The sequence below is a fragment of the Mus caroli genome, chromosome 11 (assembly GCF_900094665.2).
Source record: "Mus caroli chromosome 11, CAROLI_EIJ_v1.1, whole genome shotgun sequence".
Lineage (NCBI taxonomy): Eukaryota > Metazoa > Chordata > Mammalia > Rodentia > Muridae > Mus > Mus caroli.
The window spans coordinates 8,560,813-8,586,959 of NC_034580.1; the positions used below are offsets into that span (position 1 = coordinate 8,560,813).

At 44.4% G+C, this 26,147-nt stretch overlaps 1 protein-coding gene and 1 pseudogene across 1 annotated transcript in view; both read right to left on the reverse strand.

Annotated features, from left to right (window-relative positions):
* Grb10 (growth factor receptor bound protein 10) overlaps positions 1 to 3,093 on the reverse strand; it is a 104,533-nt gene extending 101,440 nt beyond the window's left edge. Inside the window, exon 1 of the mRNA XM_021177707.1 lies at positions 2,864 to 3,093. The gene's annotated coding sequence lies outside the window, so the exon portion shown is untranslated. The remainder of the gene's footprint in view (positions 1 to 2,863) is intronic.
* Positions 3,094 to 19,774: 16,681 nt separating this feature from the next.
* On the reverse strand, positions 19,775 to 19,930 carry LOC115032615 (annotated as a pseudogene).
* Positions 19,931 to 26,147: the final 6,217 nt, after the last annotated feature.

The window sequence follows — 26,147 nt, forward strand, 5'->3', positions numbered from 1 at the left end:
CCCCCCCCCCCCCCAAATCAAAAACAGCTTCACTAACGGAAAAGATTTAAATTTGAACATGTGACCAACCACCTAAATGAAAAGCAAGTAATATTTTCTCCTTTCAAAGCTCTATACTGCTGTGGGTTTTTGTGAGGGGAATTTTTGCAGGGAGGAGGATTTGTGCTGGAGTTAAAGCCAAGGCCTCCTCATAGCTCTACACTGAGCTGCTTCATCTGCCCTCCATGTTGTTTTAACGGACTGAGAAACAGACACTGGATTATGTACAGGCTTCCCTCCTAGGAAGGTGCCAGCACTGAAATGTCGGGCAGGCGGGCGCTTAGCACTGAGTCTCCATAGATGGACAATTGCCCCCAGCGTAGTTTCTTACACGTTGAACAAACTTGTAAGCAAATAGGTTTCCCAAATTATACCATTTATAAAATACTTTTTTTTTTTTAAAAGATACACCAATCAAGAATTTGTACAGCTCTAAAATGAGCTAAAGGCACATGGATGCCTTGGTTCAACCCAAGTTTGGCTTCGAAACACTGTAAAGCCTCTGACCCAGCGGGTTCAGCAATACCCTAGGTAAGTTTTGACCTGGATCTTTGGTTCTGATTTTGCTCTTCAAGCCCAGTGGAGGCTAACTGGAGACAGAGAGCTGCTCTGGCTCCCAACCAGAGCAGTAACCACCATATAAAGTCCCAGACAATTAGCCACCAAAAATCTGCCCTGCTTTCTGGTTCCCTAGTCCACCTACAAAATCCACTTTGACCAACCCAATATTGCCTTACAAGCAATACAGGCCAAGTAATGTGCAGTAGGTAGTGATTTAGGGGCCACACAACATTTTAATTTTAATTATAATGAACAAAGTTACCATATCAAACTCATGATTTCATGAACACTGAAGTTTCTTCTCAAAATAAATGAGTATGTAAGTATAAAAAAGAAGAAGAAAAAACCCAGTGATAATTGCTTGGTCTACGTGGCATTAATCTTGGAGGGCTGGGATCGACTGGTCTAAGAAACCAGGCCCCGTCCTCCATTTGCTCTGTTGTGTGTCGAGCAGGGTGTCCCTCCTCCACACCATTTCTTCTAGAAGTGGACGTGCTTTTGCAGACGTGTAAAGCTCGGGAGGTCTCCCGCGAGCTTTGTCCTTTGTTAGCTGGTACGGCCCAGGGCATACCAGTTAACATCCTGAGCCTTGGTTTCCAGACCTGTGAAATGGGGACCGTGGGGACCACAAAGTGGGATAAAAAGCAACAGGGCTTTTGAAAGTGCCTTGTAAACTGCGAAATGCTACCTAAGTATCAGTGGCTACACTTCTCAGTTACGGCAATGCCTGCTGGGCTGCAACTCCGTCTGTCCTCAAATTCCCTCCCTGTAATGTGGGGACTGGCTCGTGCCAGTCTTTCAAAGATTCCCAGTAAAACTCAAAAAAAGTATGTTCACTAATCTTAAAGTTTTGATTTTTTTTTTTTTAAGACCAAAATTTGGTAGGCAAGACTCATTCCTGGGAGCACATTTGACCGCAGCACTCTTGGTGAAATACACTAAGACTCCTTCATCCTTTGCCTTACACAATTCCCTCAGCTGCAGAAATCCAGAACTCGAGGTCCACTTCTGTAAAATAGGAACCTCACTAAAATATTAGCCTTAGTGTGTGCCCGCCGGGGTGCTGGGGGGGGGGGATGTTAACGACTGGAGTCTGGTAAAGCAGGGCGAAACGTTAAATTGAGCACCATTTCTGAAACTCAGGGGCTTCAAATGGCTGAATCAGCATTTTCTGAAACAAAGTCTTCTGGGCCTGGCCTTTTAAACAGCCGCAAAGGGAAAGTTGTGCAATAACACATATTTACTCACTAATGCTACTTGTTTTGGACTTTTTCTTTGCATCTCTTGAATGAAACAGTTACAAAAAAAGAGTTTTTCAAAAACATCCTAAAGAACTAGAGCCTTGTAAAAATCACCTGTGGCTTTCCTACTTTTCGGTCAAAGCAAATGAAAAGAAGTTCGCGGGGTTTCTTCCAACACCAAGAAAAGACAAATACATTTTTTTTTTAAAAGTGAAGAATACCCTAATTTCCATAACGCACATGCCTCAGGCCCTCGCCAGGCAGGCGTTTGGAGAGGCAATCAGCAAAGGCAGAGAGTTGCATCAGAAATTTCCTTCTGCAAACGGTACCGCTCTTATCACGTTTCCACCGCTGGCGGGCTGCTAGTTCGCGAGCCCTCAAACTTGGTGTTAGGCCCCAGCGACGGGTAGCGGGGCCACTAACAGACCCGAAGAAAGAAAGGGGTGGGGGTTGGGGAGTGTGTGTGGGGGGGTACGGATCCTCGGGCCGCGGCTCGGGCCGCGCTCGCTTGGGACTTGGGAGTGTCTGGCACCGCTGCCCAGTCCGCCTGGCGCGCGCGCCGAGGCCCGGGGCGCAGCGGGAGCACCCGCTTCTCCGGTGACCCCCCGGGCGCCCATCCTCCTCCAGGGCGGTGGCCCCCGAAAGCGCGGCCGTGACCGCAGCCCCCGCCCGAGCCCCCCGAGCCGTCGCCGTCGGACAAGACGGCTCAAGAATGTGCCGCTCGGGGCCCCGCGCCTCCCCCCCGTGGGCTGGAGCGCAGGGGAGAGCGTTGCGGGGCGCCGCAGCCGCGCGCCCGCCGCCCCGTCCCGCCATCCCGTGCCGCCCCGCCGCGGGCCCGCCGCAGCCCCCCAGACCCCCAAAGGCGACGCCCTTCCGCCCGCCGCGCCTCGCGGGGCCCCGCGTCCCTTTCGCGGGCGGCCCCGAGCGCAGACAATGACGGCGCGGGGAGCCGCCCGGCCGCCGGGCCCCGCGAGGCGCGGACCACAAAAGTAACTTGCCGCCGCTCCCCGCCCAACTCCTACCTGACGTGCAGCTCCTCGTCGCCTCCGCGTGGCCGCTGGCCACACGTTGCACGAGTCACAACGGAGAAAAACCGAAGGCAAAGACGGACACTGGACGGTCCCAGTCGCCGTGCGTGAGACGGTGCGCGGAAACTTCGTGCTCCCGTGGGTCTCGGAACGCGAATCCCGCCCGCCACTGGTCGCAGCGCCCTTCCCTTCCTGCCGCCTCCCCGCACCCCACCCCCTCGATGGGCTTTAAACTCTCCGGGCCCCGCCCGCCCTCCCCGCCTCCGCCGCCGCCTCCGCCTCCTCCTCCCCCGGCCGCTTTTCCTGCTCCTCCTCCCGCCGCCGCCCGGACCGCTCGGCGGCCGCCAGCGCGGGAGGAGCCGCGGCCTGGGCGCAGGGCGTGGCGCGGGGGGCGCGGGCTCGCGGGGTTGGCGTGGCACGATGCTCTCCCGCCCGGGCGGGAGCGCGCCCACCATGCTTGCAGCGCGCGGGACCCCCGGCGCCACGCCACCGCCCCGGTGCGCGGCCGCGCCGGCGGAAGACCGACCGGACCTGTCCCGAGGGCCATTCGGAAGGGAATTGTTCGAAACTCAGAAAGTACTCCCCAACCGCACAGTTCAAACTCTTCCTGGGCTGCGGCCGCCCGACACCGTCGTGGGCAGCCCCGGGCCCGGACAAGGAAACTCGGGCTTGCTCACGGCGGGTCGGGTCCGAGCCTCACCTTTCTCAGCCTCAGTTTCGCCAGCTGCGTGTGAGTAGCCGAAGGAGGGAAGCCTGAGAGGCCCTTCATTGTTTTCTTGAGGCAGCCGAGCAAGCCTCGTGTCCTTTACCTCTGAAGTGGGGCCCTCGTGAAAGTAAAGCCCAGACGGGCCGTGCCCGGTTTCTAAAGTGACCCACGAAAAGGCTAATGTGTTCTGCCCCTTCGAAATAATTCTTAATGTTGTGTCGCTTTTCTAGTACAGATAGACTACCAATAATTACACCTTTTTCTTGAGTTTCGGCTTTGTAAAAGTAGCCCCGACCGTAAATCACCGTAGTTGAGAAGACACGTGGTGTGAAACATTCGTGAGTTCTCCTTCTTCTCCCTCACTCAGACCTCTGAGGTTTGTTCCTAGAACAACTGTAGAAAGTAGAGAGACTGAGTCTAAAAAGTAACTTCTTAAAAGTAACTTCTAGAAGGTCTTGAAGCTGGGAGTGGGCTCACAGCAAGGCAAGAATTTGAAAGCTGTGCTGTGTGCATTGTCCGACGCTCTTTTTGAGCACGGCTCGGTACCTCTTGCTTTTAACAGTGGTTTTTCCGACCTCAGATTGATGTAATCAATGAAAAGTTTTTCCTTTCCTATAACTGAACACTCACTCTTATTTCTGGCCGTTGGTCCAAGACTCAGAAACCTACAAGGTGAAAATCCAGAGAAAAGGATGTGAATAAGTCTTAGATTCCCGGGGAAAGGAACACAAGAAGTCTTTTGTAGACAAAGGACTCAAAAGCGAACCGAAGCAGAGAAAACTGGGCTAACTTTTCCCGAGTTGATTGGCTTCAAACTTTTCAGTTTTCCTGCAGGGTCTCACCAACGATCCATATTGCACCGGACACAAAGCCTGTCGGGTTAGGGAACTTTTACAGAGGTTTGAAAGTTTCTACATACTTTCGCAATACTTTTCCCCCCTGAATCGATTTGTTAGTAAGTTCCAAACAGTGTGGACCCTTCAGCCCTCTACATATTGATGTTGCCTTTCCAAACATGGAGATGTTTTCTTATATAACAACCACATACCTTTCAAATCCACAGATTTATATTGGTACAAAACGTGTATTTAATCTAGGTTTAAATTGTTTTTTTCCCCCCTCAGTTTATCTGATAATTTAGAGCATTGCTTTTTCTTACAAGACCAGTCCAGTGATCTAGGTGGAAAGTTTAATCTGCGTTTTTCAGGCATTACTACTAACTAGAATGGTATGGAGATAAACGTTAAGTATTTTCTTGATGTCAAAGCCCTGGACAGGCCCTCACCCGCAAATTTCCTGGATCCCTGTAGACCCATATAGCAGCGTTCTGAACAAAGGTTTTGGCCTTATTCTTGCTGTAGCATTAGGGTTACAGTTAGCTCCAGTGTCGAGGGAGGCCCTGGCCAGTTCTGTGAGCAGATTACACTACTTCCATCTCATATCCAGACTCCCAGCGCCCCCTGCCCACACATTCCCCAGCAGAGGTACTACAGACTCACACATTGTAAGGGTAGCAGTGTATAAATGAGCTTGGAGAACCCAGCCTCCTGGGCAAGACAGGATGGCTTTGTAGCTCACAAACTTCCCAAAGGAGTAATATATGAACTAGACTTGGGTGTTAAGGCAGCAAACGGGATTCCCTGGTAGTGAGGAATTCCATTATCCAAGCATGAGCTTCATGAGGCTCATTCAGCCGAAAGTAGAGAATCTGATAGACTCTAATTATAAATTAGTAATGAGTTGATTAACATCTGTCTCCCTACTAATTGTAGGAATAGTGTCACTGGTAACTATTTACCTTTTGCTAGTGTCCTGCAGGCAGCAGGGGGGCCATGGTCAAAAGAAGGTACTAAATGGAATAAGTCATTGGAAAAATAGCAGTCAAATGTATGTCTCCATAGTGTAAATGAATGGAGTAAGGAACGGAGTGATCTCTCAGCCCAGGCATCGTCTCAAATGTTGCCAGTAGCTTTGGCAGAGGGAAAGCATGGAGGGCAAATGGCATCCTGACAGATGCTAGTCCTGCCGCTCCGTCCTCACTGCACATGGTGCCTTCTGGAATAGCTTAGAAGGCAGAGCTGGAAACCAGAGACCAGCCAGTCTGAGGACAGTCCAACAGAACACCCTGGTGGGTCAGTGAGTGATCTGCAGTCGTAATGAAATCACAGTGTGTTATGATTTGTATATGAAACACCACTCACGGCCCTGTCTCTCTTACAGGCTCCTGTATTGAGCACTGATCTTTAGCAGTGGTGCGGCTTCAGGAAGGAGGTTGTGGACACTTAGGAGGTGGAACCTGGATGGATTCTGAAGTAGGTTTCTTGACATATAACTTTAAGGGTAATACCTGCTTCTCATCCTATCCTTTTTCCTTTCCGACCACCATGATTGGAGCATGCATGCTTTCCCTGCCATGGTGGAAGAAATCCTTTGAAGCCATGAACTCTAAACCCAAAACAACAGCAACAACAACAAAAAAAACAAACAAAAAACAAAATAACTCTCCACCCCCCCCCCCAAAACCAAAAACCAAACCAAACAAAACAACAACAAAAAAAATCATTCTCTTGTGTTTCTAAGATGTTTAAAAACACAGGGACACAAATTCTGGCATAGTGGCTGCCCCAGAAACCCGGAAGACTATTGACACCTGGTTTCTAAATCCATCTAGGCGACACAGCAAGCACCTTCATGTGTCGGTTCTGTTTCAGGATCCTCCTATCTCAGTGTCTGTAGAGCTGAGGTTAACACACGAGTCTCAAGTCCCAACTTGATCTGCATTTTTACCTACTGTGCACACATGCGCATGAGTAGTCCTAATGTTTCAGGTCTCTGAGCTATTTAAGACAGAGAGATACAGCTTTCCCAGAGTCTAGAGACGAACAATCCAGTGGCATTCAGAATTTTTCCGGCGGAGGCAGTGACCCCAAAGAATCTAGAATCTCAAACTTGGAAGGTGAGGCAAAGAGGAACCTAGAAAGGCCCAAAGGCTTTTGGGAGCTGGAGCTGCTGCTGGGGCTGAGGGTGAGGCTGAGACTGGAGAGGAAGACTGAAGGGGTAAGGAGCACCTGACTCATTAGGCTCAGGCCTTTGGATTTAAGCTAAAGCCTAGAAGATAATGTGTGTTATGGACTGTCCTCAGCAGTCCCGACTTTCTTGATCTCTGAAGGTTGAGGATAACACCTTGAACAAGGCGTCTGTCTCCCAGGCATGTTATCCAGTGGGCAGAATGATGAGATGAACCATCAGATGCTATACCTGGAATTATAGACCGGAGTATCGATAGGGTCAGAAATAGGAAACAACCTGAGGACAACAGAATGGGACTTGGTAGACACAAATAGGACCCTTCACTTCCCACCTTCTAGGCTTGGGACAGTATGATGTCTATATAATTCTATTTTCTGACCTCTTAATATAAACTCTACTTTTCTTGAATAGCTAGACTCAAAAGGACTTTTCAAAGCAACATGAGGGAGCTCCCTGAAAAAAATATACCCTGAGTTCCATCTATTGAGACAATTTGCTGACGGGAAAATTTACTCTTTGTAAAAAGTACGTGTGTGGAGTTTAGAATGGTACACAGTTGTGTAACCGGTAAAGATAGTGGACAGTATTGACCCCAAAAGGTTGCTTCATACCCCACCCTTGAAGTCAACCCCCACCCTACCCCACCCCCTGGGCCCCACATCAGATAACCACCCACCTGCCTTCTGACCTTGTGGTTTTGTGGTTGGAGATGGACAGAATAGTACAGACAGTCACTCCACGTGGTGCAGATGATGTTCACCTGTGTTCTTTTCCAATGTAGACCTTGTTCCTTTTAAATACAGATTAGAATACCATGCTATGTGTGTGTGTGTGTCCATTTCCCCACTCTTTCACGGGTAAGGAGAAATTTGGGTCAGTCTCTGTTTTAGGCAATTATGAATAAAATTGCTAGAATTTTTTGTGAAAAAGCTTTTTGTGGAAACACAAGTTTTCATTTCCCCTGGGTAAATAGCTAAGCAAAACAGAGAGGTCTTGTGGTGTGTTTTATCAGAAACTTGCAAATTATGTTCAAAGTAATTATACCATTTGCGTTTGCACTGAAAATCATGACAGTTCCAGCTGCTCTACATCCTTGTGACTTGCTCATCAGCCTTCTTGGTTTTAGCCATCCATGTTAGAGGGTAGTAGTATGTCTTTCCTGCGTTTAGCTTGCATTTCCCACAGAGTTAGTATGTCAAGGACATTTCCCCATGCTTACTTGTTAGATCTGTCTATTCTTTTTTGAACTGTCTTTTCAAACCAGGTTTCTTTTGGGTTGTTTTTATAGTATTTTAAAGTTTCTTTAGTATAGGTACATGCTTTGCTGATATTCTCTCTCTCTCTCTCTCTCTCTCTCTCTCTCTCTCTCTCTCCCTCTTTCTCTCTCCTCCCCCTCCCACCTCTTTGATTTTAAGCATCAAAAGGAAGTTTTTGTATTTTCGAGGCTAAGGCACCGATTTACTGTTCATACTTGTTTTTTTGTGTCCCATTTAAGAAATCCATGGCTCGCTCCATTTCACAACAGTGTTCTTGTATGTTTCTTTTTTATAAGTTCTGTCATTTTAGGTCTTACATTTACACTATTATCTGATTTGAGTTCATTTTTTTGACAGGTGGTTTGAAAGAATTAGGTGACTACAGTTAGTTTTGGGAAACTCCATCTGACTCCTCTACAGACGGAGGGGAGTAGCTGAAACACTGACAGGGAAGGACAGTGGTCACCATGAAAAGACTGGTCAGCATTAGGCATGGATTAGACAGGAGTGGTTGAGTGCCATGTGGTGGACTGGAGTATTGCTTGGACCTGAGGATGGGACATGAAGGAAGAGTACACTCCTTGTGGGAGTCAGGGAAGGTCTCGGATGAATGACCCGTACAATGAGTTGACAAGGGATGGTACGTTTCTTGGCTTTGTAGGTAGGGATTGGGGTAGAAGAGAGCTCAGTTTATACGCTATTTAACATTTAAAGGAAGAACTCAGAGCCTGGCTCTTTGCTACAAAAATCACACTTGACTGGTAACAGGGCCACCACTATCACAGTCTCACATGGGAAAGGTAGCTGAGGTGACTTCACCCACATACCAGTTCACAGAGGAGCATGCATGTAAACACTAAACTGCTTTAAGGAATTACTTAGTAGTGTTCAGCTGGAGCCCAGCAGCCTTGACACGGGGCCTAGGCAGCTAGGTTCAGCCAGCTGGGACCCAGGCTCTGTATATCTGGGGCAAGGATCTAAGGAAGCCTCTGAAGGATCTTGGTGCACTGTTTGTTTCTGAAGCTGATTTTTCCACATAGAAATGGAGATCATACATATATGCCCTTTTGATGCTACAGGGCATGGAAGACATCACAGAGTCCACAGGGCAGCAAGCACAAGATCTGACACAGATAGGAAAAGGTTGCAAGGAGAGCCACTGGAGCAAGATCTCACTCTGGGACAGGGCTGGCACCCCACAAGACATCTCCATCCAACTTGGAAAGCTGATCGTCCATTTACGATGATTTGGACAATGAGGCTGACCAGTCCAAACCCCAGGAATTTCCAGTTTTGGCTGATCAACTTCAAGGTTCTGGCTTCACCTTAATGTTTGTCCCCAGTAATGTAGACATGGCTCAAAAAAAAATATCAGTGACTCTAATGACTCTGTCCAAGGAACCAAGGATAAATTTGGCTTCTGCTCATCATAGAAGCTTCTAGGAAATTTCGTTTTACATCTTGTCTGGAACAAGGTCCTAGCCTATATCCTGAATGGAGGAAGGTAGGATGTGAGCATATGGGACTTTAAACTTTGATGCAGCATGAAAGAAGGTCCAAGGAGTGTGTTGCTGGTCACTAGACAACCAGAAGGACCCAAACAAATGTGTATGATCTTTACAGCAGTGAAAATCCAGGGTCCCATCTTAGTCAAAAGTAGCATTCTAATAAAATTCTACATGGAGTTAGAACATGAAGGCTAGCATATAATTATAAACTCTAGCTTTTATGTAGTTGTGCCTCTAAAATATGGGATCCTTTTTAGCCTCAAAAAAAAAAAATCAACTCAACTCCCGATTTCAATTACAAGTTAATTAACTGCTAATGTCATACAAACTTTACTTAATGAAATATATTTTCATCCAATGCATTTCATGGTTTTAATAACATAATTCTCAGGGCTAATAGAAGGACTCCAAATAAGGGTAAAATTACGTAAGTGGTAAAAATTGTTCAGAGCTACTGGGGTTTTAGTATCAGCGTACCTTCCACAGTGTGTAAGGTGGGTGAGGAAGAATGTATTTTTAAAGCAAGGAAGAATGCATTTTTAAATCAATGTCAGAACTCTTAATAGTAGAAACCCCATCTGTTGGATAGTATATACTCATGTAGAGGATTAATATTTCAACAAAATAGTTCTGGAAATGTACTTGATTATAGCACAGTTGGGCTTACAAGCCCAAGCAGCCCTTTCAGTTGGAGAGCAGTGCTCTAAGGGTCTGCGTCCGTTGGGGTCCTTGTGCCCTCTATTGGCCAGGGGAGCATGACACGCGCACAGAGACCTGTGCTTTATGGTTTTTAATCTTCATTCTCGTGTAAGGGTAACCGAGAGTTCTTGTGATTGACAGTCTGTCTGAATCAAAGATGCATTGACTGCGTATGGAAGATTTTTTTTCCAGGAAAAACTGTGTTTTCTCATCTTCTATCTACTTTTTATTCTGTCTTCTCCTTTTTCCTCTTCTTCCTTCTCCAGACAAGCATCTTTGAAGTGTCTGCATCATCTTACACATGGACAAATGTTTTATGTACACACTGATTTTACATGCATGTCTCAGGTGATACTTATACTGTGAGATAAATGCTACTAGGGTCTTAGGTTATAATCCAGGAAACTAGTTTGGAGAAGCGAGATATCTCAAGACCACTTAACTAAGAGCTTCTGTTTCCAACTTGACTAACTCTGTACTGATACATCTTTTTTTCTCTATGCAGAGTTGCCCCTCTTGTCATTTTCTTGCCATTTTATTATGTAATCAGTTATTTCAACCCATAACCTCATGAGGTATCATTTATGTATAATTCTGTGATTAGATTGTAATATGATCAATATTTTCCTTTTTAGGAAAGGTGTTTTTGTTTACTATTGGGTGGTATAATGTGATTTTATTTCTATTTAGACCTGTGTCCTACATCCAAGGAGGAAAAAAAGGGTGATAATGAAAAGAAGATATAAAGTCCATCACTTACCAGGGTTTAACTTATCTCCCCCTTCTTTCTTGATTCCTTATTTTTAGAGAATCTGAGGACTTGGATATGAGTGCCATCTTTGGAATTCTGACCTTTCAGAGCCCAGAGATAACTACAGGCCGGGGACATCACTTTGTTAGGTAGCTTGAACACCCACCCAAAATATTGTGGAAGGAGGGCATTGACTATGCAGGTAAGCAGTGTATTCAGAATGTCTGAAAGAGGGAGGTGTTTTACTGATGAGCCATGAAACACCAGGTGTTATTCAAAACTATAATGTATGTCAAGTGGATGGAGGCAGCTAGTAAGGGGGTGAGTTTATGGAATTACATTTAGATCATGGATTCAGGCCCTAGACATAGAGACCTTATCAAGCAAGAGGATATAGACTAGGACATCAAGATTCATTTACAGAAAAGGTAAATACTGAGATGTGATTGACTGCCACAGTACAAATGGTCTCCTTCAGTTTACTCTTAGATCAAACAGAAGCCCCACATCCTAGGGGTCCTTGATGGAGGTGAGAGAGATGGTCAGTGGGGCAGAAAGTGGAACCAACAGGAAAGCCTGCACTCTACAGCAACAATGGCCTTGGAGTTAACATCTTCATTTGACAAATATGGCGAAATTCTGACTTTGAGCAAGGTTATTGGATACACAGGTAAGATATGCATATTGACAGTCTTCTCAATACCTCAGGGTGTTGCAGCAAGATTCTTGGTGGGGGACTGTAATGCCCATATCAAAGGTACCCAGGAGTACCTCATGGATCCTCTAAACCACCAAGGGGCCCTAAGCATTTGAGTGTAGTTGAACTATTGTTGAAGGAGACTGGGATTTTGTAGAATAGTTGGCACAGACAGCAATTATCAGGTGCTTTTTTTCTGAGCACTACCATCTCTGTGTACCCATAAACTGCTGGTAGCCATTGGGAACTTGTGCAACAGGGGCCATCACTCTCAAGGGAAACTTACTGGGCACCATGGAGATGATCCTGTTGGGGCTATGTGATTTGTCCTGGAAAAGGCTTTGTGCTTTAATGTCAGACAGGAATAGGTGCAAATTCTGACTTTGCTTCTTATGAATTGAGCTTGAACAAATTCTACAGACTCACTGATGCAATTTCCTCAGGATAATTCTTACCTGGTCAGGTTGTTTTGATGGGTTTTATATTGACATGGTTGTGGCTCTAATTATTCAATAATATAAAGTAACAAACCACTCATATTTAATCACATATAAAAACCATGTGTGCAGGATTGTGGATCAGGAATTTGGACAGAACAGCAAGCATAGCTACTTGCCTCTTACCTGTACTAGCTATCTTTACTGGAATGACAAAATTCCTTACATGGCAGCTTAATGGAGAAAGGGTTTACTTTGTCTGTGGTTTCAGGATGACATTGTCCTTCAGAGAGGAGAATATATGGCTCAAGCTGTGGATGTGGGTGAGTACAGCTGTTGTGTTTCCCATCGTGGCAGATCAGGATGCAGAGAATGAGAACAGAAGCAGGCATAGGCATCTGCAAAGCCCATCCTCCATGACCTCTCTCCATTAACTAGACCTCAGGATCTTCCCAAACATCTCTTGGGCTGGGAACCGTGAGTTTCAAACCATATCACACTCTACTATGTGAGTCCATTCATAGAAGGAGATACCTGAGGCTGGGTAACTTTGCACAGTTTTATATGTTTGCTGTTTATGTGAAAACCCATGGTGAGAACTAACCCAGCATTTCTGGGACCTACCTTAATCTCTTTGGAGTGGAGCTTCTGGTGACTTTCCATGAAGTTCCACCTCTGAAAAGTACCTCAACCTTGGAAAGACAAACCACATTTAAACCACTTACAGGGGGCAGCAAGATGGCTCAACAGATAAAGCTTGACGACCCGAGTTCAAGTCCCTGGTATCCACATGGTAGAAGGAAAGAGCTGACTCCCGAAGGGTTTCCTCTGACCACCACACAACCTGCTGTGGCATGCCTGTCTCCCTGAATGAGTAAGTAAACGGGAAAGAATTAAACCACTTACAAACCATTGAACTTTGTCAATTTGAACACCCAGGCTAGGGTCTTAGACATTAAGCCTTAAGGGTTCTCGGTTACAATGTGGGGACTTCTAAGTTAGCGAGACAGTTAACTCACATGATGCCAAGACCATAACAGGTACTCACAGTCAATGGGGCCTTTATCATAACCATCATCTGGAGGCACACGCATCAGCTTAGTTCCTGTATGGCCTCTTGGTGGTATACCAGTTCTGCCTTTTTTTATTTGTGGCCTGGGGAAATAGCAACCCCAACTTCCTAAGGCAGTATCTCAGGATTCATTGATTGTGTGTACATGTGATTCTCAGTGGGCCTACCTGTCACCATCAGCAAATGGTGGCATAGAGTATGATCTGTTTTCATCAGAACTCATGTTGAAGTTTAATTCCAGATGGAAGAAAAGCCAGCAGACCATCAGAATCTCTGTTTTCCACTGTGTGGCCTGCTACGATATGAGCTTGTCTGCTCTGCCACACACTACCCACCATGATGGACAGAACCCACTGAAGTCATGAATGAAGTAAGTCTTTTTCTCAATTAAATTGTTTCTGTCAGGTGTTTTCTCAGAGCAGAGCAATGAACAAAATAAGTAATATAAATTAGGGCAAAATTGGTTCTTCTGAAGAGTTGGCTACAAAAAAACATTAAAATAAAAAAGCAACCTTCTCTCCTTGCCTCTCATTGCCTCCCTTTTCATGTGATCTCTCCCCTCACCCTTTCTCTTCTCACAGTTAGCTAACACCTGACATGGGATACAGCCAGGGGTCCCTTATCGGATATTGCTCCGTGCTGTCTGGACCTTCTAGCCATCAGAATCGTGGGCCAGGTAAACCTCTTTTCTTCATACATTGTCCAGCATAAGAGATTTCCAATGACAAATCTCCAGAACCATTATTGTTCATGATCACCCCGCCAGGAAGGGAGCTTTACCTATGAGGCTCTCCATTGTTGTCTTTCTGGGGAATAGGAGACACAGAGCACTAGCCTAGACAGTCAGATGACAGTGCAATGACAAAGAATGCACACCTGAATCTCCTGCATAGTACAGGACACACTGTCCCCATCCCCACCCTGTTCCATCCACGGTTTCTTTGAAGGTCTGATCTGGGTGGCCTGCAAGGTGAGCTTTGAGCTGGTCTGCCTGCTTCCCTCTTTATCTCAGAAGCACTCTCCACACCCATCCTGTCACCATCAAGCCCTTGTGACATCCAACCCTGAAGTTTAGCAGCAAGTGGGTGAACTCCATGGTGGCTTTGTTCCAAAGACAGAAAAGTAGAGAGTAATGCTGTGTGGCTCAAAGCATTTTTTTTTTAAATAACCATCTGTAAAAAGATAAATTTCCCTTATATTCACAAGTTGACAGGAAGAGTTAAAAAATACTTGAAATGTCAACTATTTATATAACCTCTGGCCTTTTCCCAATACTGTGATGTGCACACTTCCATCTCAACAAGAGAGGAGTGAGTTTCCTGTCTTGTTTTGGTTTCAGCTGCCTCCAGGCACCCCTTTCTATGAATTGGCACCCTCACATGCTTGCCTGTTGGGCATTTGGCCGGTTTCCAGCTTTGGGCTGCTATGAATAGCATTACAATGAACACCCTTGGGCGAGCTGTGCATTTTTTTCTCTCTTCCAAAAAACATATTCCCCTTAGAAAACTGATTATTTTGCCTTCTTCGTTTTAGTAGAATCAAGAAAGAATGATTTTCTCGTTACCTTAGACACAAAGGGCTCATGATGGAGAATATACCTGTAGTATAAGGCAGAGCTTGGTGTTTCTGGTGGGCTATGCTCATGGTGGCTCTTTGCTTGTCCTCATCCCTTTTCCTGTTGGCTGGTTCTGCCCACATGTGTGGGATGTCCTGTATACCTAGCTTTCCCCAGGACATTATGTCTCCTCTCACACTGACCATCCAGTTTCCCCACAGTTCCAATGTCCACCAGGTTTCATGTTTACATGCCAGAGTTCATATTCCTAAACAAAGCCATCTCTTTAGGCTAACCCAGATTTCACACAAGGTTAGGCTGTAGGTAGAGCCTCTCATGAGGCAGTAGGACTGTATCTTGAATGGAACTAAATACAGTTTATTCTTCATTTCCAAATGGAATCTTGTAAAATCATTCTCCAGTCCTAGTGACTATTGTGGTCTAAAAGGGAAATGCCCTTCAGAGACTCATGCTTTGATCATCTATAGCTTGTAGTGCTATCTTTTAGGCTTTAGGTGTTGGGAACTCCTGACAGTAGGCAGCTAAAGGTGTGCTTTTGAATATCATATCTGCTCCTGGCTCTCATGAACTTTGTCCTTCTGCTTCTTGAGTCCGTCATGATATAAAGAGACTCTACTACACATGCCTTCCACACGAACTCTTTCTTGCCTGCCATGATGAACTCTATCCTCAGAGACTCGGAATCAAAATGAATCCTCCCCATCTTAAATTGTTTCTTTCCAGTGTCATGGTCCTAGCAACACAAATGTAATTAATACAGTCATTTAGAGCTAGCACCCTGCTCTAGCAGGTCCTAATGGATCAGCCTTACAGGGTTTCCTTCATGCTGTAAATGAAAAGCAAGGTGGACTGGTGTTTGCTGGGGACAGGAGAGCCATAACAGCCTGCTTTTGCCTTGAACACTGCACGGACACTGAAAATCTGTCCCAAACTTTATAATTCCACACTAGTGTCTTTTCATTTCTTGTATCAGTCATTATACAGATGGAAATGGTGGCAGTCTCGTATGTGCATGCTGTAACAAAATACTTAATCCTGGATACTTTATTTATTTTTTTTTTAAAAGTTGACCTTGTAGCTTTGGGTTCTTTAAAAGTTCAGGATTTAGTCCCTAATAAGAGCCTTCTTGGGTGTGTCACATGATAGTAAATGGCATCTTGGCAGGATGGGGGTAGGGAATTGATCACTCAGTGAGATAGGAAGCCGGACAGCCAGATGAAGAGACTACTGTCATTAGAACTCACCTATACTATGAGCCTGTGAAGGATAAGCAGCATTCATCCTTTCCAAGGATGATGTCACCAGTTACCTTATTCCTCCCACGAGGCTTAGCCCCTCAAAGGGTCCACCACCTCTTACTATTGCCACACTGAGAACCAGAATTCCAACATAAACCTTTGGGGGACACACTGGAACCATGTTCAAACCCCAGCACAGTCACTCAGTCGTCACTCAGCCTGCACTGGTGATCCTGCACTGGTGTGTGACCTTGAAGGCGCTTACACCGAGACTTCATGCACAGCCAGAAAGTGCAGCAGTGTCCCCAGAAGACAAAGACATGCCATTCATTGGCAACATGCTGAGGTTTGTCCAACACAATACAGCTAACTGGTGTGAACTAATCTAGAGTTTTCTGAGAGACCTTCCAATTTTATAGAAACATTGAATTATTCTATAGCAAGCACCTGACTGCAAGTTTCATGGCTGTTCCCTATATCTGATGCAGGGTCTGTGGCAGATGACCTCACAGGCACCCCAACCTCAGGGCAGGCTGACCACTTCCACAATTTGTAAACCACTTCTCAGTCTAGGACTTCCTGTTATAGGTTATTCATGTCAATGTCAAAAAGCCTCAAAATTTACTCTTGAAATGGGGGTCCATACGCAGGTATGACTGATGAGTCTCTCTCGGCTACCCATCTCTCCCCAGTCTCTTGAGCTTAGTAAACTCATACAGCCTAATAAAATTCCATGGATTTGGTGGCTTAAAAAGAGGGATTCTATTTTCTTCACAGTGAAGGGAGCTGAATGTGTAAGTAAGGTGCCAAGCAGAACTGGTTCCTCCCGTGGCTTTTTCCGTGGATTGGAAATGACCATTTACTCAGAGTATCTCTACACAGTCTTCTTTATATGGATCTCAGTGTCCTGCTCTCCGGTCTCCTCTTATGATGATACTAAAATGATTGAATGAAGTCCAACAACTGAACCCATCTACCTAACTCACTTTTTTTTGTAGGACCTCTTTCCACATTTGTCAAATTAAGATTAGAGCTTTGACATGTGAACCTGGGTAGTATAATTTAGCCATGAGCACCCCTAGTCCAGTACTTCCATGTACATCTCCTTACAATGGTGAACTCCAGGCCTGGCCAGAGCTTACCTTTCTTTTCCCTTTTACATTTTAAAAAGGAATTTTATACATGAATACTATATTTACATAATATCGGTCTCACCCAATATTCCCCGTATTTCTCAGATTCATTGACCTCTTCTTCTTTTTTTTCCAAAGATTTATTTATCTATTTTATGTATATGAGTACACTGTAGGTGTCTTCAGATATACCAGAGAAGGGCATCTGATCCAATTAAAGATGGTTGTGAGCTAACATGTGGTTGCTGGGAATTGAACTCAGAACTTCTGGAAGAGTGGTAAGTGCTCTTAACTCCTGAGCCATCTCTCCAACTCAACCTTTTCTTTTTAATTAATTAATTATTAATTAACGTTACATCCCAACCACAGTTTCCCCTTCTTCCTCTCCTCCCAGTCTTTCCTCCCTAATCTACTTCTTCCTTTATCTTCAGGAAAGAGGATGACTTCCCATGGATATCAGTCAGCCCTGGCATATCAAGTTGCAGTAAGACTAGACTTATTCTCTCCTACTGAGGCGAGATGAGGCAATCCAGGAGGAAGAAAGGTTGGTGTCTTATGGTCCATTTGTATGTCGGATACATATATAAATACACATACACACACACATACATATATATAATGTTGTAAATATATATAGTGTTATGTTTATAACTGGCCACTTGAGATTGGATAACCCAAAGGAGTGTTTGTCCCTGGAGAAGACTGGTTCTCTCTTAGCAACTGTTACCTGCCTATAGCTCTTCATTTAGGGATGAAGCCTTGTGAGATTTTTCCTTCCTACCATCCATGATAACATGTTGACTGGTGTGGTCTTGCGCGGAACTTATGTTGGTAACCATATTGTGGGTGAACATTCCTGTGTCTAGGTTACACTATCTTTCCATGATCATCTCATCCTCTGGCTCCCAGCATCTTCCCTTCCCCTCTTTCACTTTGTTCCCTAGGTATAGGAATATGTTATAGATGTCCCAGTTGAGGATGGACAACTCTTGGTCACTTATTCTTTGTATTTTGATGATCTCTACAATAGCCTCTTTCTGCTACAAAAGGAAGCTTCTTTGATGAGGGTTGAGAGCCACACCTATCTGTGGTTATACAGAGAGGTATTTAGAATGTGGTTGGGAATTATATCCATTTAGGAAAGTGTCAGTAGTTAGTTTCTTCTCTAAAGCCAATGACATCATAGTCATAGGAAGCAGAACTGAATATTGTATTAGAGTTCTGTAGAGAAACAAAATTAGTATGATGTGTATACACACACACACACACACACACACACACACACAAATAAACACTGTGAGTGTGTGTTGTGTGTAATAAAAGAGAATATTAGATTGGCCAATGTAATAGATTGCAGATTAGGTCATTCAGCAGTGGCCCTCTGCATGCTGGCTGGTGAGCCAGAGAACCTGGTTGTTGCTCAGTCTAAGAAGCTGCAAGCCTCATAACAAGGTGAATCAATGATGTCACCCTTCCTAATACAGAGGCTCCTGGAAGATGTGCTTATGTGCATCTCATGAAAGGGCTTCTTCAGAAGCTAGAGTCTAATGTTCATGGATAATGATAGCCACAGTCAATATGGTTTCTCAGAATGGAGCATATGTAGACTACTGTCTTTCTCTCCTCCCACTTTTCACTCCATTCCAATTCCTGGTATCCTGGGAGGTCTTTCTCCCTCAGTTGCTCTCATTCAGTCAGACATCTCTGAAATCTCCTCATAGGCACACCAAGAAATGATCTTCACTTACTTGCTAGCCATCTCTCAGTACAATGAAGTTGATGGTCAAGATTAACCATCACAAATACAAAGAAGAGGTTGTTGCATAGTGAGACTCTCAAAAGAAAAACAAAAACAAACAAAACAAAATAAAACAAAAAAACTTCCCCTTCATCAAAACAAATGATTTTGGTCCAATAGTATATCTTTCAAAATGGCCATATTGATGAGAAGATCAAAATGGCTCATTGGGAGCCATATCAGACAGAGGCTTCAGCCACAGCACTGCCAACCCCAACTCGTTGCAAGGCAAGATCTCTATCCTGCTTTTGTCTACATCTTTTCCTCTGTTATCATTTCTCCAGGTTCCAGAACTGGCTTCACATGCCCTTGCCTCAGCCTAGAGGTTTCTCTACCAGGAAACAAGGCTGGCACCTTCTACAGAGGGTTCTAGGACTAGGCAGGAATCAACACAGTCTGGAAGAGTAATGGAAGACCACAGTATCCATGAGCAAGGAAAGATTATAAGAATTTCCAAAGGCATACAAAGTCCACAAAATATACATGTTTTGAATACTCAGAAGAGAAACATTGTAAATTACAGAATACACATTGTAAAATAAATGTGTATTTGTGAGAGAAGGAAGGAAAGGTAGAAGAGAAGGGGAGTGTGTGTGTGTGTGTGTGTGTGTGTGTGTGTGTGAGAGAGAGAGAGAGAGAGAGAGAGAGAGAGAGAGAGAGAGAGAGAGAGAGAAAGAGAGACAGAGAGGATATGAGAGAAAGAAAGATGCACACGGGGAGGGGTATCACCTCCTTATCTATTTCACAATTCTTTGTCCACTGACAACTACCATCAACACATTCTCTGAGCTCCAGACTTACATTCTCCACATCAGACAATGCCACCAGTCTGCTCTGCACCTACTTCATCATCACTAGTTGGAGGGTCCAACTTGCTTCTTTTTTCTGATTTCCTGTGCAGAACCCAGGACAAGACACAGAACATACTGTTCCAAGCCACGGAGTGGAGAAAGGTTTCTCAGTGTCTGCCCAGCAGACTGGCAGCATCCACACCTCTTTTTGGTAAAAGAACACCAATACTCGTTGCTACCACAAATTATGCAGCTGACTTTTCTGCCTTTGGAGGAGTCACAGGTTAACATACCTACAGTGCAATGGATGAGCCTCGCCTTGGGAAAATCACCCTCATGGTCGTGAGATCTCCCCTGCCAGGTAAGTATGTATCCACACCTCTAGCAAGCTTGCTAGAAATGCATACTCCCAGGATCCACCCAGGTATATGGAATCACTCACTCTAGGGGTTGCAGCTGTGATCTGCTTGAATGGGTCCTGACATGCTGGTCTAAGAAACACTGGCTGAGAAACCAGACTCAGGATTCAACCTAGACATTGCTGGGCCGGCCTAGCCACATAGTGTTTAAGTCTCCTGTGTTTGTGCCATTAACAGTAAATCCTGTTTAACGTCTGTCTTCTCCTCTGAGCTCCGGGGACCTTGATTCAATTGTATTTACTTTCCAAACTAACACGTGCACTGTGTCTGGCATTGAGCTGAGACCCAAATGCTTTTGAACTGTTATCTTGAAGTTTTTTCAAATGATTAACTTAGAGTCAGAGATGTCCCTACCTATGCAACAAATGATCCCCCTAACTTGAATGGTCTCCACAGCTGCCAGTGAGGGCAGGGAATACAGTTAACACACCACACCTTTTCAAGAGAACAACTCCAGAGAGAATCTCACCTCTTGAACAATGCAAGTATAATCCCTGATAAGAGATTCTCATTGTCCTTGGTATATTCTTAAACCAGTTTTTTTTTAATACTCGTGTTTAAACATTAGGTGTGCAATTTTTCCTAGATCTCAGAAAATGGCTTTGTGTGGCAGGAACCCACATTGAAGGAATGGCATTGGTCCCTAGTTCTCTGCTTTGGAAAAGTCCTTGGAAGCCATACTGAGCTCAATAAAACATCAGAAAGCAGGTTGCAGCCACACAATGCCTTAGACAAAATGATTATTACTTAGCTATAAAAAGATACATGTGGGATCTTTCAATGTCTTCTTTATTTCAAACTCATAATGAGTTAATGAACAGAGTTACTGCTCTCCTATTTGGCTGTGGTTTATATGAGATACCACACTCCTGTTCATTCCGGTATCTGACTGGGCTGCTGGAGTCACCTTACCCAAGACAGTAGTTGTCAATGCTAGTGGGGGCCCAATGAAAGAGAGAAACTAGGAGAACCGTTATTCAGCACAAGCCTTTCTGGCCTAGGGCATCTATTTGGGGAGTATAGAGACACTAGCTTCATTCATAGCGAAGGTGCTGGGGAAATTAAAACCAGGAGCTGACTTGTGAATAAGCAGGAGAAACTTGAACACCAAAAGGAAGCAAATGTCCAGAGTGGTACAAGATTCACCGAGAAGAGTCCCCGTGAGCAACAGGGAAGGACTGGCTGTTGGATTCCCCACGGGAAGCTCGTCAGGCTCACTCACAGTTTTCCCTTTTTGCAAGGTGCATGTGAGTGGTCTTCTGTGTCTTGAAACTTAAGGAAATCGGGCTGAGCATAGTATGGAACCTGCAGGCAGCTCGTGCTCAAACGTGACTGCTTGTTTCCAGCTGATCCATCCGTCTTAGGTCGGTTAACTTTTCTGAATGGATGTTTGGCTAGTGCCTGGAATAAGAATTGTGCTCAGTAAATATGAGCTTTTCACAATCCACACTTTCCCCACTGTCTCACAGAAGTCTGACTATTAGCCACAGTGTTGTTGAAGTCCAGCTCAAACATAAGATTCAGGGCCATGGAGTGTATGGAAAGACTGTAAATTGTAAATGGCAGTTGGGTCTCTGTGGCTGTTGAAAGCATTCTAGATATCCTGAAAGTATAGGGGATACAGTGTGTCAATCACATACATCTTATTTAAATGACTCTAGTAACCCTGGGTTTGGTATAGGCAGGAGATCTCAAAATCCTCTGTAGATTCTGAAGGATAGCTATCCTTCTTAAATTAGTTGTTTTCAAAGTGATAATCTCCTGAACAGCAGGGTCATTATTTGAGAACACCTTAGAGAAACACGTTCCTCAGGTGACTGGCTCAGAAATTCAGGCAGGCAGTTGACCTTAGACAATTATTATAAACAGAGGAGCCACCCCCACACCACCCCTGCAGACAAGCAAGTTCTAGCCAGAGGCCCCAGAAGAGCACACAAATAAAGACCTAGCCCTAAGAGTCCACTTCCAGTAAGTTACCAAGGCCAAATCACTTGTCTGTACATTCTGTAGGACATGGCAAGGGAAGCCCATGGCCAGGACCACCTATTCCAAGAAATTCTTAGCCCTTTGCTTTGATCCAGAGTGGCATCTGACTGGTGCTCAGACCCTCAGGCTGCCAGAATACATCTGCTCACCCTCCATCATGAGAGAGGATCAACTCCTAGGAGTGCCTTACACTGATAAACAAACTGACGAACATTCATTAGCCAGCCTGGGCAACAGCCTTACTATCCCTCATCGCCGGGTCTCCAGACTTTTGAGACTGACTTCAGCATTCTCACAGGAGAGAAGCAGTGGCCCTCAGGAGTTTCAGGAAGTCCTCTCACTTCCACTCTAGTCTCCCTTCCAGAGAAAGGCTTCACATTGCTTCTTGCCTCCATTTCTTGGTCTTCCTCAATCCTTATACCCACCTGGCTTCCATCACAGCAATTTCAGGCTGAAATTCCTCTCAGTGAAATAACCTGTGCAGTGAGGAGACATGGTTTTCCAACTCTCCAACAATTTGGGAAAGCAATGATGCCATTGACTGAATTTTCATTTTATTCATGTTATAGTATCTGAAAGATGTACTACTGTTTGGAATTTCTGATGTTTCAGAAAATTGGTGAAAATAGAAACTTTTTAATGGTAAATACCAAGTTTACACAAATTCTGATGCCTTTATAGTTTTATCAAAAATATAATGCTAAAAATAAAGTGAAAATCTTATGATAATTATAAACCATAGTGATGAAGGTGAAAAGTTTCCTTTCTTTGGTTCTTAGAAAATACTTCATATTAACACTGCATTTAGTGTTTTGTTTTTTAAAAATTACCTGCTCAGGCCAGGTGTCGTGGTTTTCTGTAAACCCAGCATTTAGGAGGATGTTCTGGGAGGACTGGAAGTTTGGGCTGGACTCTGATACATAGCAAGTTCAAGAACTGATCAGGTAGGAGCTGGAGAGATGGCTCAATGGCTAAGAGCATTGTTTGTTCTTTCAAAGGATCCGAGTTCAGTTTTCAGCACCCACATGGGAGCTCACAACTGTCTATAACTCAAGTTCCAGTGGATCTGACTCTCTCGCACAGACATGCAGGCAAAACACCAGTGTACATAGAAATAAAGAACAGATTTGTAAGCTGTATTGTACAGATGTGTCTAAAACAACAACAAAAATGTATCCGACTGCTTATACATTCTATGAACTCAATAGTACCAGGTTGATTGTAAGTTTTTACAATACCTGTGTGTCATGCAGAAGGATTCCAAATAAAAATTCTGATTCAGTAGCTTTGAGGTAGAGTCTTAGATGCAAAAATTTTAAACATTTCATTGACCAAATTTTGAGTAACAATGCAAAACAAGAAAAATGCTTTTCCTAGTTGCTATGATTTTAATGTGATGGCCAAATTAATGAGTTAATGTTTGGAGTTGAGACCTTTGGTATGTGTGTCAGACAGAGGCAGAATGGAAAAAAAATACATATAGAGAGAGCTGTTTCTTAAAACAGTTGTTTTAAAAGTAAATAGTCCCCAGGCAGCAGGGCCAGTATTATTTGAGAACACCTTAGAAAAACAAGTTCCCCAGGTTATTGGCTCAGAAACTCAGGCAGGCAGACTATATATATTGTGTCTCTGTGTGTATTTAACGAAAGGGGCAAGGGGCTTTATTAGATTGGCTTACTCAGCTGTTGGAACTGAATACCTTTGCAATCTTAATCTGGAACCGAAGTCCTCAAAAAACTCCTGGGGAGTTATGAGTCTTCTCCAGTGCATTCTGGGAAACCAAAGAAGCTGGTATCCAATGTTAGCAGGGAACAGCAATGACAGTAACAGAAAGAAATGTGCTTCCTCTGGAAGATGTCAGGCAGACATGCAGGCAGTACAGATTTTCCTTGGTTCTTTACATCTGAGCCACAGGGTGGAAGGTGTCACCCACTGAGTAGGAGGGTCTCCTCCCCTTAGTCCTTTCTGGAAATTTCCTTATTGACATACCCAAAAGCTGATTCCCAACTGACTCCAAGTCCTCTCAATTTGACAGTTTAATCAGTTAAGATTAGCCATCTTGATAGGTGTAATGACTGGTATTGTCAACTTGGCAGGGTCTAGAATTATCTGGGAAATGAGTCTCTGTCATACCTGTGGGGTTTAATCGATGTGGGGAGACTTGTCTCAGTTGTTGAGGAGACAGTTCCTGGGCAGGGAATCCTGGGCTGTATAAAATAGAGAAAGCAAACTGAGCACTAGCTTGCTCTTGTTTCTCCCTGTTTCCTAGTGGTAGATGTGATGTGAGCAGCTGCTTTAAACTCCTGTAGCTTTGACTTCCCTGCTGTGGTGGTCTTCGCCTTAAAACTGTGAGTTAAAATAAAGCGTTTTCCCCTTAAGTTGCTTTTCTGAGTGTTTTTTTTTTTTTTTTTTTTTTTTTTTTTTATCACAGCAACAGGGAAGAGACTAAGACAGTAGGCAGTTAGAATTAGTTCATGAAGGCGAGGACCTCATGCTTATATCAGGGACCGTAAGAGGAAAAGACCTTACCTGGCACATGTGCTCTATCTATCTTGCTTGTGGCAGCAAGAAGGCCCTCTTTAGAGCCTAGCATTCTCCATTAGACTTTCCCTCCAGACCCACGAAACAACAAACTTCTGTTCTTTGTAAGTAACTGGACTCTTAACATTTTGTTATAGCAAAAAATACTCCCCTGCTCCTCCCAAACCCTAAGATACAAGTTTATGGATGAATAAAATGTATTCCTGGCAGTGGTTCAGAGGTGCTAAGCACTCTCCCCTCTCCAGTCTCTTGAAACAACACAGGGTACTATGGTTTCAGGCTAGTTCCACTTCCTGGAAGCAAATATGTGTGATATTGTGGTGTACTGCACTGTCCCACTTCGTGCAGATAACCAAGACTTTGCAGCCATGAACTTTCTCCCTGCTGGCCTTTGCTCTGTTGTCACTCTTACATCTAAATACATTTTAACCTGTGTAACATTTTTATTTGTTCAGAAATAGGCAATCAATTAGTTCTCAGTGTATTTTTAGAAAAAAAAAAGAAAAGGTCTTACAGTTTACCCTCGTTAGTTATTGCATCTGAAGCACCTCATCCCTCAGTGTGAGCACAGATTTTCTCTGTGCTGTGTCTGCTGATGATAATTGCCTTGATGATTTGATGTCAGAAAAACTCATGTTGATTTGCTTAAATTTCTGAAAATTGTTTTCCTTAAACATGAGACTCTATGGAGAGTTTTGTTTTGATGTCTGTGCTTCAGGGTTGCATGTTTGTGACCTAAAGGTAGTGACAGCAGTAGCTGCTACTTGTTACAAACTATGTACAGTTTCAGTCCTCCTGGTCATTGACTAGAGTCTGTGCTGTTGTTTCTGTCTTAAACAGAAACTGACAGCCTCTCCTTCATGTAGGACCCACAGCCAGCCAGTATCAGCTACGGATGCTCATGCTAGCATCTCTCCAGCACTTGATGGGCTATTAGAGCACCCACTAGACCATAGAGAGGCAGCAGAGATGTGTGGGCCATTTATTGTTCATGGTGGCAGATGTGGGATGCAGGACTTCTGTGGAGATGTTCAGCTTTTCTGTGCATTCTGCTTCTCACTGTTTAAATATGAAATGTCCTCCAAAAGCCATGTTTGAACTCTTAGACCTTAGCTGGTGACACTGGGAAAGTGATGGAACCATAAGGGGGTTGCTTTGCTGGAAGTACATTGCTGGGCTATGATATTTTATTTGTCATTTATCTTTTTACTTTATATTCTCTTTCTATGCTCCATAGGTATGAATGAAATGTGATCACTCGGCTTCCTGGATGCCAAGCCAGCCTCATGCTCCTGCTGGTGTGCTTTCTCTGCTCTGATTGCCCCTACCCCATCCGGAACTGTAAGACAGAATAAACCCTTTCGTCAGTAAGCTACCTTTGTCATATATTATCAGAAACGTAGCTAATGTGCTGCTTGCTGTCCCCGCACATACTCACTCAGCACATCAGTAGGGATGGAGGGTTGTATGTGGCAGAAGAGAAGTAACTCTTTACCACCTTCGTTTTTAATCCATTCAGACAGACAGCTGAAGATGCCCTATGGGCACCCATGAGAAGCAGGTGGTCAGCATTGCGACTACATGCGGGTTACAACTGGCAAGGAGCCGCAAAAAAATACGTGAGAACCATTAACTCCGTT